Source organism: Scyliorhinus torazame, chromosome 5 (genome assembly GCF_047496885.1).
Source record: "Scyliorhinus torazame isolate Kashiwa2021f chromosome 5, sScyTor2.1, whole genome shotgun sequence".
In the NCBI taxonomy this organism is placed as follows: domain Eukaryota; kingdom Metazoa; phylum Chordata; class Chondrichthyes; order Carcharhiniformes; family Scyliorhinidae; genus Scyliorhinus; species Scyliorhinus torazame.
Window position 1 is genome coordinate 266,433,727 of NC_092711.1, and position 14,941 is coordinate 266,448,667.

A 14,941-nucleotide genomic window follows, 5' to 3' on the forward strand; every position below is an offset into this window, starting at 1 on the left:
ATAGAAGCAGAAAGGGTGTTTCCCCATGTGGGAGAGACTAGAACTTGGGGACACAGTTTAAAAATAAGGGGCGAAATCCTCCGGAAACGGCACGATGTCCGCCGACTGGCGCCCAAAACGGCGCAAATCAGACGGGCATCACGCCGCCCCAAAGGTGCGGAATGCTCCGCATCTTTGGGGGCCGAGCCCCAACATTGAGGGGCTAGGCCGGCGGCGGAGGAATTTCCGCCCCGCCAGCTGGCGGAAAAGGCCTTTGGTGCCCCGCCAGCTGGCGCGGAAATGACATCTCCGGGCGGCGCATGCACGGGAGCGTCAGTGGTCGCTGACAGCATTCCCGCGCATGCGCAGTGGAGGGAGTCTCTTCCGCCTCCGCCACGGTCTCCACCATGGCGGAAAGAGTGCCCCCACGGCACAGGTCCGCCCGTGGATCGGTGGGCCCCGATCGCGGGCCAAGCCACCATGGGGACACCCCCCGGGGCCAGATCGCCCCGCGCCCCCCCCAGGACCCCGGAGCCCGCCCGCGCCGCATTGTCCCGCCGGTAAGGTAGGTGGTTTAATTTACGCCAGTGGGACAGGCATTTTAGCGGCGGGACTTCGGCCCATCCGGGCCGGAGAATCGAGCGGGGGTGCCAGCCAACCGGCGCAACGCGATTCCCGCCCCCGCCGAATCTCTGGTGCCGGAGACTTCAGCAACCGGCGGGGGCGGGATTCACGCCAGCCTCCGCCGATTCTCCGACCCGGCGTGGGGTCAGAGAATTTCGCCCAAGGGGGTCACCCATTTTAGGCGAAGATGTTTTATTCTCTCAGAAGTTTGTGAATCTTTCGAACTCTTTTCCCTGGAAAGTGATGGACACAATGTCAATGAATATTTTTAAGGCAGAGGTAGATGGAATCTTGATTAACAAGGGAGTCAAAGATTAATGGGCATAGCTGAAATGTGGAGTTGAAGGCCACAATCAGATGAACCATGATCTTATTGAATGACAAAGCAGGCTTGAGGGGCCAAACGTCTTCTCCTGCTCCTAATTTGTACATTCATTTGAGCTACAATGGTAACATTCTGAGCTCCCAGTGAAACTTTCAGAGCTGTTACGAGAGGCTGCACCATGGTGAGCCCCATTGCAGTGTTCATAAAGCTGAGCACTCACTCCATGGTGGGATTCATGATTTTGATGCCTTTCAAGACGACTCCACATAAGCTAGACTCTCTATGCCTTGTAACATTGTACCCAAGCACCCAGCCAGGCTACCCAGTGAACTTAAAAGTTCCTGGTGTATAAGGTGTACATTTTTTAAAAGGGGCGGGGTCGAAACTAATGCTAGTCAGAGAAAACCATATATTTAAACTTGCAAGAATGGATGCTGGGTTTCAAGACTGGGGGGGAAAGGTGTGGTAATGTTGAAAGACTTGTTTCTTGAAGGTTGTTTTGCAACATTTGAAGAATTGAGAGAGAAATATGAGCTCCCAAGGAGGGAGACCTATAGATACACACAGGTACGGCTTTCATAAAGGAGATCTTCCCTACGTTCCCAATGTTACCCCGTTCTTCTTTGCTGGAGGAGGTGTTGATGGTGTTGGGGATAAAAGGGAGAGTTATAGAAAAATTATGGAAGCAGGATCAGAATTCCTAGATAGGGTTAAGGCCAAATGGGAGGAGGAATTAGGCGAGACTTTGGAAGAAGGGCTTTGGTGCGAAGTTTTAGGGAGGATAAATGCAACGACCTCATGTGTGAGGTTGGCACTACAACAACGGAAGGGAGTTCACAGAACATAGTTGATGAGGTTGAGAATGAGTCGCATGTTTGAAGGGATTGAGGACATTTGTGACAGATGTGGGAGGGGGCCAGCCAATCATGTACACTTGTTTTCGTCATGGCTGAAACTGAGGAAATTCTGGAGCAGCTTCTTTAGCACCATGTCGATAGTGTTACAGTTGTCCCTAGAACTCAGTCCCGTGGGATCCATACGGGTGTCAGACTTGTGGGAGCTCCAGACAGGGACAGGGGCAGATGCCTTATCCTTTGCCTTGCTGGTGGGTTGGGGGGGTCAGTTTCTCCACCCTGTGCTGGGAGACTTAATGAAGTTTCTGAGTCTAGAGAAAATTAAATTTAGTTTAAGTGGGAATGAGGAGGAGTTTTATAAAAGGTGGCGTCTGTTCATATTTCACTTTAAGGAATTAACTTCAGTCAGTAGCTGAAAGTGGGGGGGGCGGGGGTAAGTTAGTTCATTAATTAATTATTTTAGGGTTGAGGAAGGGATTGTTAAATGTTAGTAAAATATGTGTAATGTAATTTATGTATAAGAACATTTTTGAAAAAGCTAATAAAACTATTTATTTTAAAGAATCAGTTTTTGAATGGTGACTGCACCCTTGAGATCTCATCTATGCTCTCCATGTGCTACAAAGCTTTCTATCAGCCGCTCATCAGAGCATTGAAATGAAAATCGCTTATTGTCACGAGTAGGCTTCAATGAAGTTACTGTGAAAAGCCCCTAGTCGCCACATTCCGGCGCCTGTTCGGGGAGGCTGGTACGGGAAAAAGCATTCCATACTTTGTTGATCTGAAAGGGAAGAAGGGTCCAGGTTTAGGTATTTGTGTGAAGTATAAATACAGAAAGGTGCGTGTCTGCTAGAAACAGCTTCACATGTTCATGCTTAGCATGTGAGGGTGAGACACTAGAAAAAGGGGCAAAGCAAAAGGTGCCCAAAAACCCTGCAGGATGTATCCTCCAGCCTTGTTCCTGACACAACCTATGTCCACAATCTCCAAAACGACATCTCGTATATGGAAAATGGAAGATCTGCCTCCTCCTGGCTATAGGCTATTATTTAGCAGAAGGGAGAAATGTGAAAATAGGGAGACAGTTTGCGGATGAGTGTGTCAAGTTTGAACATGGTACGTGGTAAGTGGCAGAAGTCTGATGAGGTAAGGGCAGTACCAGTGAGGATGGCAGGAGGGGCAAAATGTGGCGTCAGGAACAGAGGGTTGTGAGCTGTAGTAAATGCTGGTACACAGGGAGGGCAAGGTTGGGAGCATTGGAGCCTCAGGATTATGAAAAGAGTGGCATGAGATTGGTGTTCAGAGTCCTGCCTTAGCAGCCTGGTCAAGTTATTCAACTTATGTTAAAGCTAAACCAGTGGGGCAATCTTCCTGGTATTGCCACCATCATCATGTCCACTGTGTTAAAAAAAGTTCCTCTCTTCCCCCTAGTTCTTTTGACAATTTTCATATATCTGTGCCCTATAACTGATATCCTATCTGGTAGTGAAAACAGTTTCTCCTTACTTAGTCCATCAAAACCCTTCATAATTTTGTACATCTCTATAACAGCTCCCCTTCTGCTTCTCTGCTCTGAGGAGATCAATCCTAACTTCCCTAGTCCCATTTGTACATCTTGATTTCTTGATTTCTTGTCCTCTCCCAAACAGGCACAAAACCAATAAGTAGCAAGGGTGGCATTGGAGGTGCGTCTACAACAGTATAACTGGTTTCCAGCATCAATTTGACCCCCTTCCCCCTCCCCCTGCATATCTGTGATCAAATATCTAGGCCTTGATTTCCACATAGCTCCTTTGTAAAATGACCCATTAACTTACTGTCCATTTTAACACCCCATAGGAGCAGCTGGTTCACAGGGTTGTGGTAGTGAAAGGGTTACTGCAGGAATGTTCTCTCAGTACTGGCACTGTTTCAACAATTGAGTCTGTCCTCAAACGTTAATCCATTCATAGCACAAGAGGAAGGAGGGTCGATCTTGTGGATTAATTTGGAAAATTCCGTGTTTCACATCTACTGAGTAAACTGGCAAGTTCTAAACTTTGAAGTTCTGTTTCTAATTGGAGGGTTTGCTCTGCACTGGTCAGGACTTTCTGTGTCATTTTAAGACCCTGAGTGAGTTCCTCTTGGTGGTGTTGATTTGGAATAAATCCTACTCAGCCTGGTACGTATGCCTCTTGTTTGTATTTTTCATTATTATTGTTGTTTATAGCAACTCACTTACATCTGGCATTGCCTCTGTGTGTTCACTGTCAGCTGCTGTGCATGTGCAACCCTGCTAAGTAGCAATGACTCAGTTCCAACTGGTAGTGCTGAGTTCATGTGCATTTGTCAATCCCTGCAGATGTACTTTGTATTCTATATGAAAAGAATGCTTTACCACTGATATTGAAATGGCCTGTGCATGTCTGTCAGTTTCTGTACATGTCAAGCACAATGCGAGTCAAGGGAAGTTAGTATTGTAAATGCTGCCAACTAGTGAAATCCGTTTTTTAGGATTTCCAACTTGCTATTGGAGTGTAAAATTGACTTTGCAGATTAGCTGCCCATTATACAAACCTCCTGATTTTCCTTTTTCACAATGAATTTGCCTGTGGTGGATTCATCTGGTTTACTACTTTGGATGCTATCGAAGACTGGAAGTAGAAAGCATAGACTAAAGATGTAAGCGTAAGCTTGACAATTTTAACAAGCTGGATCCAGTAAACAGATCAGCAGCATTGTAAGAATCTGTACAAACCCGGCTCTGGGCTGGAAGTGCTAAGGCACGGGCGGCAGTGTGTAGATTAACACAGCGACAGCCGTGGAAATAAACATGTAGTTAAACGAAGATACAAAGGGTGGTTCCATGGTCCCAAAATTTTCTCTCTCTTCTCTTGGACAGTCCCTCAGGGTCGAGGATGACTTGCTCCCACTCCGGAGAGATGGGTTCTGCGGTGACTGAATAGTCCAATCCTGGATACGCAGACTCTGCCACAGGTCTGGCAGGTGGTGTTTCATGAGATGGGTGGGATGCGTGCTCCACCCTACGACGCTCAATGTGATTGGCGCCTTTGCTTCTTCTCCAGTTTGTGTATTCTAAAGCATGTTATTCCCCTGTATCAATGGGGATGTTGCATTTATTTAGAGAGGCTTTCAGAGTGTCCTTGTAGCGTTTCATCTGCCCTCCTTGTGATCGCTTGCCATTGCAGGGCTTGGAGTAGAGCACTTGTTTCGGGGGTCATGTGTCGGGTATGTGGGCAATGTGGCCCGCCCATCGCAACTGGTCAAGCATGACCAGTGCCTCGATACTGGGGATATTTGCCTGGGAGAGGACGTTCATATTGGTACGCCTATTCTGCCAGTGGATTTGCAGTATTTTGCAGAGGCAGCGTTGGTGATATCTCTCCAAGGATTTGAAGTGTCTGCTGTACATTGTCCATGTTTCTGATGCAGACAGGAAGGCGGGAACCACAGCTGCTCTGTAGACTATGAGCTTGGTGCTGGGTTTGAGGTCTCGGTCTTCGAACACTTTGTTCCTCAGGCGTCCGAAGACTGCACCGGCGCATTGGAGTCGATGCTGGATTCCATCGTCAATGTCTGCTCGCACAAAGAGGAGGCTCCCAAGGTATGGAAAATGATCCACATTGTCCAAGGGATCACCGTGGATCTTGATGATCACAGGGGGCAGTTTTGTGTGGCAGCAGCAGGCTGGTAGAAAAGCTTTGGTTACTGGATGTTTAGTCTGAGGCCCATTCTCTGATATGCCTCGGTGAACATGTGGATGATGGTTTGTAGCTCGGCCTCTGAATGTGGCACACACAGGCATCGTCTGCATACTGCAGTTCGATGACAGAGGTTGGGGTGATCTTGGTTCTGGCCTGGAGGCGTTGGAGGTTGAACAGTTTCCCGCTAGTCCAGTAGGGGAGCTTCAGCGTGACGGGGTGTTGCTGCGAGGAAGATGGAGAAGAGCGTTGGTGCGAAGACGCAGCCCTGTTTGACCCCAGTTCACATACATGTTGGGATTGTGGTTTTTCTGTTGGTGAGGATCACGACGTGCACGTCATCGTGGAGCAGGCGGAGAATGGTGACGAATTTCTGCGGGCAGCCGAATCTGAGGAGGATGGCCCACAGTCCCTCACGGTTTACAGAGTCGAAATCCTTTGCGAGATTGAAGAAGGCCATGTACAGAGGTTGGTGCTGCTCCCTGCACTTTTCCTGGATTTGTCACACGCTGAAGACCATGCGCATTGAGCCTCTTGAAGGGCGGAAGCCGCACTGAGTCTCAGGGAGGAGCTCTTCAGTCACTAGGAAGAGGCGGTTGAGGAGGATTCTCACAATGACTTTTCCCGTGGTGCAGAGTAGGGAAATCCCTCTGTAGTTTCCGCAGTCGGAACTGTCTCCTTTCTTGACGGTGGTCACAATTAAGGCGTCTCTGAGATCACCCCGCATGCTTTCTTCCTTTAAGACAAAGGTTGTGGATTCTTGTCAAAAGTGCCTCTCCACCATATTTTCATACTTCTGCGGGGATTACATCTGCACCAGAGGCTTTGTTGTTTTCTAGCTATCGGATTGCTTTTTCGACCTCACGGCGAGCTGGGGTTGCACTGAGATGGTGGTGGGTAGCATGCTATGGGATGGTGTCGAGTGCACTTGCGTCGAAGACTGTGTCTTGGTTGAGGAGGTCCTCAAAGTGTTCTGTCTGGCAGGTGTTGACTGTCTCTCTCTGTCTTTGATGAGTGCCTCTCCATTTTAACCCTCAATAGGGTGGGTTCCTGGGTACTCGGACAATAGATGGTTTTGATTGTGAAGAAGCTGCCTACTCCCTGGTTGTCGGCGAATTGCTGAGTCTCCTGCGCTCTTCCCACCCACCAGCTGTTCTTTAGGTCGTGAGTTCTTTGTTGCACCTCGGCCTTCAGTTGTCTGTAGGCTTGTTTCCTTTCATTCATGTTTTAATGGATATGCCAGTTCAGGAAAGCCTTGCGCTTGCTTTCAAGGAGATCCTGGACCTCCTGATTGTTCTCATCGAGCCAGTCTTGGTGTTTCCTGGTTGAGAGCCCGAGTGTCTCCTCACAGGTGCTGACTGTGCTGGTTTTAAGGCGGACCAGGCGCTGTGGCTATTCTGCGGCTCTGGCTCGTTGGTTGTCGCCAGGTTAGCTGTGAGGCGCCGGCTGAGTAGCTCTTTCTTCTCGGGGGTCTTTGAGTCCAGCGACATTGAATCTCCTGCGGCAGAGTTTTTCCTGCCTGTGTTAGTTTGGGACCAGGGTGATGGATGTAGTAGAGCAGATTAGTCGGTGGTGAGTCCAGCTGTCGTCGGCTCCGGTTGTGGAGCGGGTGATACAGACGTTGATTTGTTATGTTGTAGGTGTAACATAAGCGGCTTCCTTGTGGTGCACTTGACAAAGGAAGGTTCAGACGTGGAGATAACTTCAACACGTTTATTAAACTATTTACACTTCTATTAGAACATAGAACATAGAACATAGAACATTACAGCGCAGTACAGGCCCTTCGGCCCTCGATGTTGCGCCGACCTGTGAAACCACTCTAAAGCCCATCTACACTATTCCCTTATCGTCCATATGTCTATCCAATGACCATTTGAATGTCCTTAGTGTTGGCGAGTCCACTGCTGTTGCAGGCAGGGCATTCCACGTCCTTACTACTCTCTGAGTAAAGAACCTACCTCTGACATCTGTCTTATACCTATCTCCCCTCAATTTAAAGGTATGTCCCCTCGTGTTAGACATCACCATCCGAGGAAAAAGGCTCTCACTGTCCACCCTATCCAATCCTCTGATCATCTTGTATGCCTCAATTAAGTCACCTCTTAACCTTCTTCTCTCTAACAAAAACAGCCTCAAGTCCCTCAGCCTTTCCTCATAAGATCTTCCCTCCATACCAGGCAACATTCTGGTAAATCTCCTCTGCACCCTTTCCAATGCTTCCACATTCTTCCTCTCATGCGGCAACCAGAATTGCACGCAAAACTCCAAATGCAGCCGCACCAGAGTGTTGTATAGCTGCAACATGACCTCATGGCTCCTAAACTCAATCCCTCTACCAATAAAAGCTAACACACCGTACGCCTTCTTAATAACCCTCTCAACCTGGGTGGCAACTTTCAGGGAACTATGTACATGGACACCGAGATCTCTCTGCTCATCCACACCGCCAAGAATCTTACCATTAGCCCAGTACTCAGTCTTCCTGTTATTCCTTCCAAAATGAATCACCTCACACTTTTCTGCATTAAACTCCATTTGCCACCTCTCAGCCCAGCGCTGCAGCTTATCTATGTCCCTCTGTAACTTGTAACATCCTTCCGCACTGTCCACAACTCCACCAACTTTAGTGTCATCTGCAAATTTACTCACCCATCCTTCTACGCCCTCCTCCAGGTCATTTATAAAAATGACAAACAGCAGTGGCCCCAAAACAGATCCTTGTGGTACACCACTAGTAACTGGACTCCAGTCTGAACATTTCCCATCAACCACCACCCTTTGTCTTCTTCCAGCTAGCCAATTTCTGATCCAAACTGCTAAATCACTCAGAATCCCATGCCTCCGTATTTTCTGCTCGGATTCGACACTACTGCTAATCCTACTATAGCTACCCAGTCTGACTAACCAGCTGCTGCAATCCACGTGGTGGATGTAATATTGAATGAACCCTGTGTCTGTTCTCACTGACTGTCTCCACTGGAAAGAGGCAGATCATGTGTGTGGTGTCCTTTATATATGGGTTGGTGTAATGCCCCCTGTGGTCATGTCATCTCCTTGTGTATTGTGAATGTCCATTGGTCGCGTCCTATCTAACTTATCTATTGGTTGAGTTGTGTGTGTGATGTCTTTGGTGCTCCCTCTAATGTCTAGCTAGCTTACATGCATTCACATTGATGCACATCACCACACCAGTGACAGGGAAATTTGAGATTACTGTAGACCAGGCTTCACTGTAGGATGGGGACTAACTCACACTCATCCTCCGATCATCTGCCTGTCAGTGACGCCACATTTAAAGGGTGATGTCATTTTCATTTCCACCTCCCATTCGGGCCCTGCAATCTCGACCCTGCTTGTGCTGCCGCTCACACCCCTGCTCCTCCCCTAACCTCTCTGCCAATCCTCACACCCCTGCTCCTCCCCTAACCTCTCTGCCAATCCTCACACCCCTCTGCTGCTCCTCCCCTAACCTCTCTGCTCCTCCCCTTAGCTCTCTGCCAATCCCCACACCCCTCTGCCAATCCCCACACCCCTCTGCTGCTCCTCACACCCCTCTGCTGCTCCTCACACCCCTCTGCTCCTCTCCTAACCTCTCTGCCAATTCCCACACCCCTCTGCTGCTCCTCACACCCCTCTGCTCCTCCCCTAACCTCTCTGCCAACCCTCACACCCCTCTGCTGCTCCTCACATCCCTCTGCTCCTCCCCTAACCTCTCTGCCAATCCTCACACCCCTCTGCTGCTCCTCACATCCCTCTGCTCCTCCCCTAACCTCTCTGCCAATCCTCACACCCCTCTGCTGCTCCTCACACCCCTCTGCTCCTCCCCTAACCTCTCTGCCAACCCTCACACCCCTCTGCTGCTCCTCACATCCCTCTGCTCCTCCCCTAACCTCTCTGCCAATCCTCACACCCCTCTGCTGCTCCTCACACCCCTCTGCTCCTCCCTTAACCTCTCTGCCAATCCTCACACCCCTCTGCTGCTCCTCACACCCCTCTGCTCCTCCCCTAACCTCTCTGCCAATCCCCACGCCCCTCTGCTGCTCCTCACACCCCTCTGCTCCTCCCCTAACCTATCTGCCAATCCTCACACCCCTCTGCTGCTCCTCACACCCCTCTGCTCTTCCCCTAACCTCTCTGCTCCTCCCCTAACCTCTGTCAATCCTCACACCCCTATGCTCCTTCCCTAACCTCTCTGCCAATCCTCACACACCTCTGCTGCTCCTCACACCCCTCTGCTCCTCCCCTAACCTCTCTGCCAATCCTCACACCCCTCTGCTGCTCCTCACACCCCTCTGCTCCTCCCCTAACCTCTCTGCCAATCCTCACACCACTCTGCTGCTCCTCACACCCCTCTGCTCCTCTCCTAATCCCTCTGCTGCTCCTCACACCCCTCTGCTCTTCCCCTAACCTCTCTGCTCCTCCCCTAACCTCTGTCAATCCTCACACCCCTCTGCTCCTCCCCTAACCTCTCTGCCAATCCTCACACCCCTCTGCTGCTCCTCACACTCCTCTGCTCCTCTCCTAATCCCTCTGCTGCTCCTCACACCCCTCTGCTACTCCCCTAACCTCTCTGCCAAACCTCACACCCCTCTGCTGCTCCTCACACCCCTCTGCTCCTCCCCTAACCTCTCTGCCAATCCTCACACCCTTCTGCTGCTCCTCACACCCCTCTGCTCCTCCCCTAACCTATCTGCCAATCCTCACACCCCTCTGCTACTCCCCTAACCTCTCTGCCAATCCTCACGCCCCTCTGCTGCTCCTCATACCCCTCTGCTGCTCCTCACACTCCTCTGCTCCTCTCCTAATCCCTCTGCTGCTCCTCACACCCCTCTACTCCTCCCCTATCCCCTCTGTCAATCCTCACACCCCTCTGCTACTCCCCTAACCTCTCTGCCAATCCTCACACCCCTCTGCTGCTCCACATACCCCTCTGCTGCTCCTCACACTCCTCTGCTCCTCTCCTAATCCCTCTGCTGCTCCTCACACCCCTCTGCTACTCCCCTAACCTCTCTGCCAATCCTCACACCCCCTGCTCCTCACACCCCCCTGCTGACCCTCACACCCCTCTCCTGCTCCTCACACCCCCCTGCTGCCCCTCACACCCCCCCGCTGCTCCTCATCCCCCCTGCTGACCCTCCCACCCCCCTGCTGCCCCTCACACCCCCTGCTGCTCCTCATACCCCCCTGCTGCTCCTCACAACACCCTGCTGCCCCTCACCCACCCCTGCTGCCCTCACACCCCCCTGCTGCCCCTCACACCTGATATACCATCAATGACCATGAGACGAATGGTGAACTATTGTGGCTTTATTGTGCTAGATGAAAAGCCTCCTGTAGCTGGACCCAAGAATGGGGGCAGTGCAGGAGAGCGTACACTTTTATACAGAGCCTGCTGGGTGGAGCCAGCAGACTGGGATTTACCGTAATAACTGGGCGTAATATGAGAAGAATCCCAGGCATCGTTTCAGAGCTTTGGGACAGTGAGGGAGGGGGAGTTCCAGGAAGGGGCGCATGCGGTCGGGGTCGGGCCTTAGGACTCCATTTTCCACAACGTAGTCAAGGATGGCTAGGCGGGTTGTGCGGAAAACGCATTTCTCCTTATTGTAGGTAAGGTTAAGGAGTTTAGCGATGTGGAGGAATTTCTGGAGATTCGCGTCGTGGTCCTGCTGGTCGTGGTCACAGGTGGTGACGTTATCCAGATACGGGAACGTGGCCCGCAACCCGTGCTGGTCAACCATTCTGTCCATCTCTCGCTGGAAGACCGAGACACCATTGGTGACGCCGAAGGGAACCCTAAGGAAATGTTCAAGAGGCGGCCATCTGCTTTGAACGCAGTGTATTGCCGGTCCTCCGGGCGGATGGGGAGCTGGTGGTACGCGGATTTCAAGTCAACGGTGGAGAAGACTCGATACTGCGCAATCTGGTTGACCATGTCAGGTATGCGGGGATGGGGGTACGCTTCGAGCTGCGTGTATCGATTGATGGTCTGACTGTAGTCGATGACCATCCGGTGCTTCTCCCCAGTTTTAACAACCACCACTTGAGCTCTCCAGGGGCTGTTACTGGCCTCAATGACCCCCTCCCGCAGAAGTCGTTGGACCTCCGACCTGACAAAGGTCCTATCCTGGGCACTGAACCGTCTGCTCCTCGTGGCGACGGGCTTACAGTCCGGGGTGAGGTTCGCGAAGAGCGAGGGTGGATCGACCTTAAGGGGCGTGTGGCCACAGACGGTGAGGGGGGGCAGGGGTCCGCCGAACTTTAGGGTGAGGCTCTGGAGGTGGCACCGGAAATCGAGGCCCAGTAACAGGGCAGCGCAGGGATGGGGGAGGGCGTAGAGTCTGACGTTACTGTACTCTACTTCCTGTACCAAGAGGGTCGCGACGTAGTACCTCCGGATCTGTACGGAATGGGATCCGGAGGCCAGGGAGATTTTCTCGGTCACAGGGAGAACTGGGAGGGAGCAGCGACTTACCGTAGCTGGGTGTATGAAACTCTCCATGCTCCCGGAATCGAAGAGGCAGGTCGTCGCGTGCCCGTTGATCCGTACGGTCGTTGTAGCGGTCGCGAGGTTGCGAGGCCGAGACTGGTCGAGGGTGATGGAGGCGAGCTGCGGAAGGTGGTGGGAGGGCTGGTCAGCGGTAGCGGAGGTATCGGCGGTCAGCGTACGGCCAGGCGAGCAGGGGTCCTGGGGTGCATTCCAAGATGGCGCAGAAGACGGTGGTACCCACGGGGCGCACATGGCGGGTGACATCCAAGATGGCAGCGCCCACGGGTCGCATGTGGTGGGCGGCAGCGAAGATGGCAGCGCCCCTGGATCGCACATGGGGGATGTTGCGGTAGCGATGTTGGGCCTAGAAACGACAGTGACCGATCGGGCCTGGTAAACGGTGACGAAGTGGCCCTTGCAGGTCGCGCTCCGTGCTGGGCAGCGTTGTCTGGGGTGTTTGTTCTGGCCGCAAAAGTAGCATTTGGGGCCTCCGGAGTTAGCTGGCTGCCACGCGGCACAGGCGTGCGGTGCACCCGGGTTGGATGATGGCGGGACCCATGACGCCCACGAGGGTGCCGTGCGGTCGGGGGTGTAGGACTCCAGGTTGTGGGAGGCCACTTCTAAGGTGTTCGCGAGCTGTACTGTCTATGTGAGGCCGAGTGTTCCCCCTTCTAATAAGCGCTGGCGGATGTAGTTGGACTTAATGCCCGTGACATAGGCGTCCATGATCAGCAGCTCCGTGTGTTGGACTGCCGACACCGCCTGGCAACTACAGTTTCTGCCAAGTAGCCGCAAGGAAATCGTCCTGAGACTCCCCCGGGATTTTTCGTCCCTTGGCCAGGTGGTGCCTGGCGAATACCTGATTTACAGGCCTGGTATACTGTCATTTCAGTAGTCCTATCGCCTCCGTGTAGGTGGGAGCGTCTCGAATGAGGAGGAAGACTTGAGGGCTCACCAGTGCGTAGAGTAGTTGGAGCTTCTGTGAGTCTGAGATGACTTCGGTGGATGCTCTGAGATATCCTTCAAAGCAGGCTAGCCAGTGCTCGAAAGTCGCTGTGGCGTCGGCTGCGTGTGGGTTCAGCTCCAGGCGGTCCGGCTTGAGTAAGACGTTATCTTCAAAATTCCAGCACAATAAATTGATGTACCATCAATGACCACGAGACGAATGGTGAACGATTGAGGCTTTATTGTGCGAGATGTAAAGCCTCCTGTAGCTGGGCCCAAGAATGGGGGCAGTGCAGAAGAGCATACACTTTTATACAGAGCCTGCTGGCTTGAGCCAGCAGGCTGGGATTTACCGTAATAACTGGAGTACAATGGCAGTGTACCGTAATACATGTAATGTATGTTCAGTGGTTGACCACAACACCCCCCTGCTGCCCCTCACCCCCCCCTGCTGCCCCTCACACCCCTCTGCTGCCCCTCACACCCCCTGCTGCCACTCACCCCCCTGCTGCCCCTCACACACCCCTGCGGCCCCTCACACCTCTCTGCTGCCCCTCACACCCCTCTGCTGCCCCTCACCCCCCCCTGCTGCCCCTCACACACCCCTGCTGCCCCTCACACCTCTCTGCTGCCCCTCACACCCCTCTGCTGCCCCTCACACCCCTCTGCTGCCCCTCACACCCCCCTGCGGCCCCTCACACCCCTCTGCTGCCCCTCACACACCCCTGCTGCCCCTCACACCCCTCTGCTGCCCCTCACACCCCCCTGCTGCCCCTCACACCCCTCTGCTGCCCCTCAGCCCCCCTGCTACCCCTCACACCCCCCTGCTGCCCCTCACACCCCTCTGCTGCCCCTCACACCCCTCTGCTGCCCCTCACACCCCTCTGCTGCCCCTCACACCCCCCTGCTGCCCCTCACACCCCTCTGCTGCCCCTCACACCCCTCTGCTGCCCCTCACCGCCCCTGTTGCCCCTCACACCCCTCTGCAGCCCCTCACACCCCCTGCTGCTCCTCTCTCCCCGCTGCTGCTTCTCTCCCCCGCTGCTGCTGCTCTCTCCCCGCTGCTGCTCCTCTCTCCCCGCTGCTGCTTCTCTCCCCCCGCTGCTGCTGCTCCTCTCCCCCCCCGCTGCTGCTCCTCTCTCCCCGCTGCTGCTCCTCTCCCCCCGCTGCTGCTGCTCTCTCCCCGCTGCTGCTCCTCTCTCCCCGCTGCTGCTGCTCTCTCCCCGCTGCTGCGCCTCTCTCCCTGCTGCTGCTCCTCTCCCCACGCTCCTGCTCCTCTCCCCCCGCTGCTGCTTCTCTCCCCCGCTGCTGCTGCTCTCTCCCCGCTGCTGCTCCTCTCCCCCCCGCTGCTGCTGCTCTCTCCCCGCTGCTGTTCCTCTCTCCCTGCTGCTGCTCCTCTCCCCCCCGCTGCTGCTCTTCTCTCCCCGCTGCTGCTCCTCTCTCCCCGCTGCTGCTCCTCTCTCCCCGCTGCTGCTCCTCTCTCCCCGCTGCTGCTCCTCTCTCCCCGCTGCTGCTCCTCTCTCCCCCTGCTGCCCCTCGCACCCCCCTGCTGCCCCTCGCACCCCCCTGCTGCCCCTCACACCCCCCTGCTGCCCCTCACACCCCCCCTGCTGCCCCTCACACCCCCCCTGCTGCCCCTCACACCCCTCTGCTGCCCCTCAAACCCCCCTGCTGCCCCTCACACCCCCCTGCTGCCCCTGACACCTCTCTGCTGCCCCTCACACCCTCCTGCTGCCTCTCACACCCATCTGCTGCCCCTCACACCCCTCTGCTGCCCCTCACACCCCTCTGCTGCCCCTCACACCCTTCTGCTGCCCCTCACACACCCCTGCTGCCCCTCACACCCCCTGCTGCTCCTCTCTCCCCACTGCTGGTCCTCTCCCCCGTGCTGCTGCTCCTCCCCCCCCCCCGCTGCTGCTCCTCTCTCCCCGCTGCTGCTCCTCCCCCCGCTACTGCTCCTCTCCTCCCGCTGCTGCTCCTCTCTCCCCGCTGCTGCTGCTCTCTCCCCGCTGCTGATCCTCTC

General features: G+C 53.9%; 1 protein-coding gene across 9 annotated transcripts in view; it reads left to right on the forward strand.

Annotated features, from left to right (window-relative positions):
- gdpd2 (glycerophosphodiester phosphodiesterase domain containing 2) overlaps window positions 1-14,941 on the forward strand; it is a 351,510-nt gene that overhangs the window by 120,669 nt on the left and 215,900 nt on the right. For 4 of the 9 annotated variants that reach the window (XM_072505505.1, XM_072505511.1, XM_072505512.1 and 1 more), the window contains exon 1: window positions 3,738-3,943. The exons of 3 other annotated variants lie outside the window; for them this stretch is intronic. The gene's annotated coding sequence lies outside the window, so the exon portion shown is untranslated. Of the gene's footprint in view, window positions 1-3,736; window positions 3,944-14,941 lie in introns of those variants that run through there. 2 more of the 9 variants (XR_011946672.1, XM_072505514.1) reach the window with 1 other exon arrangement.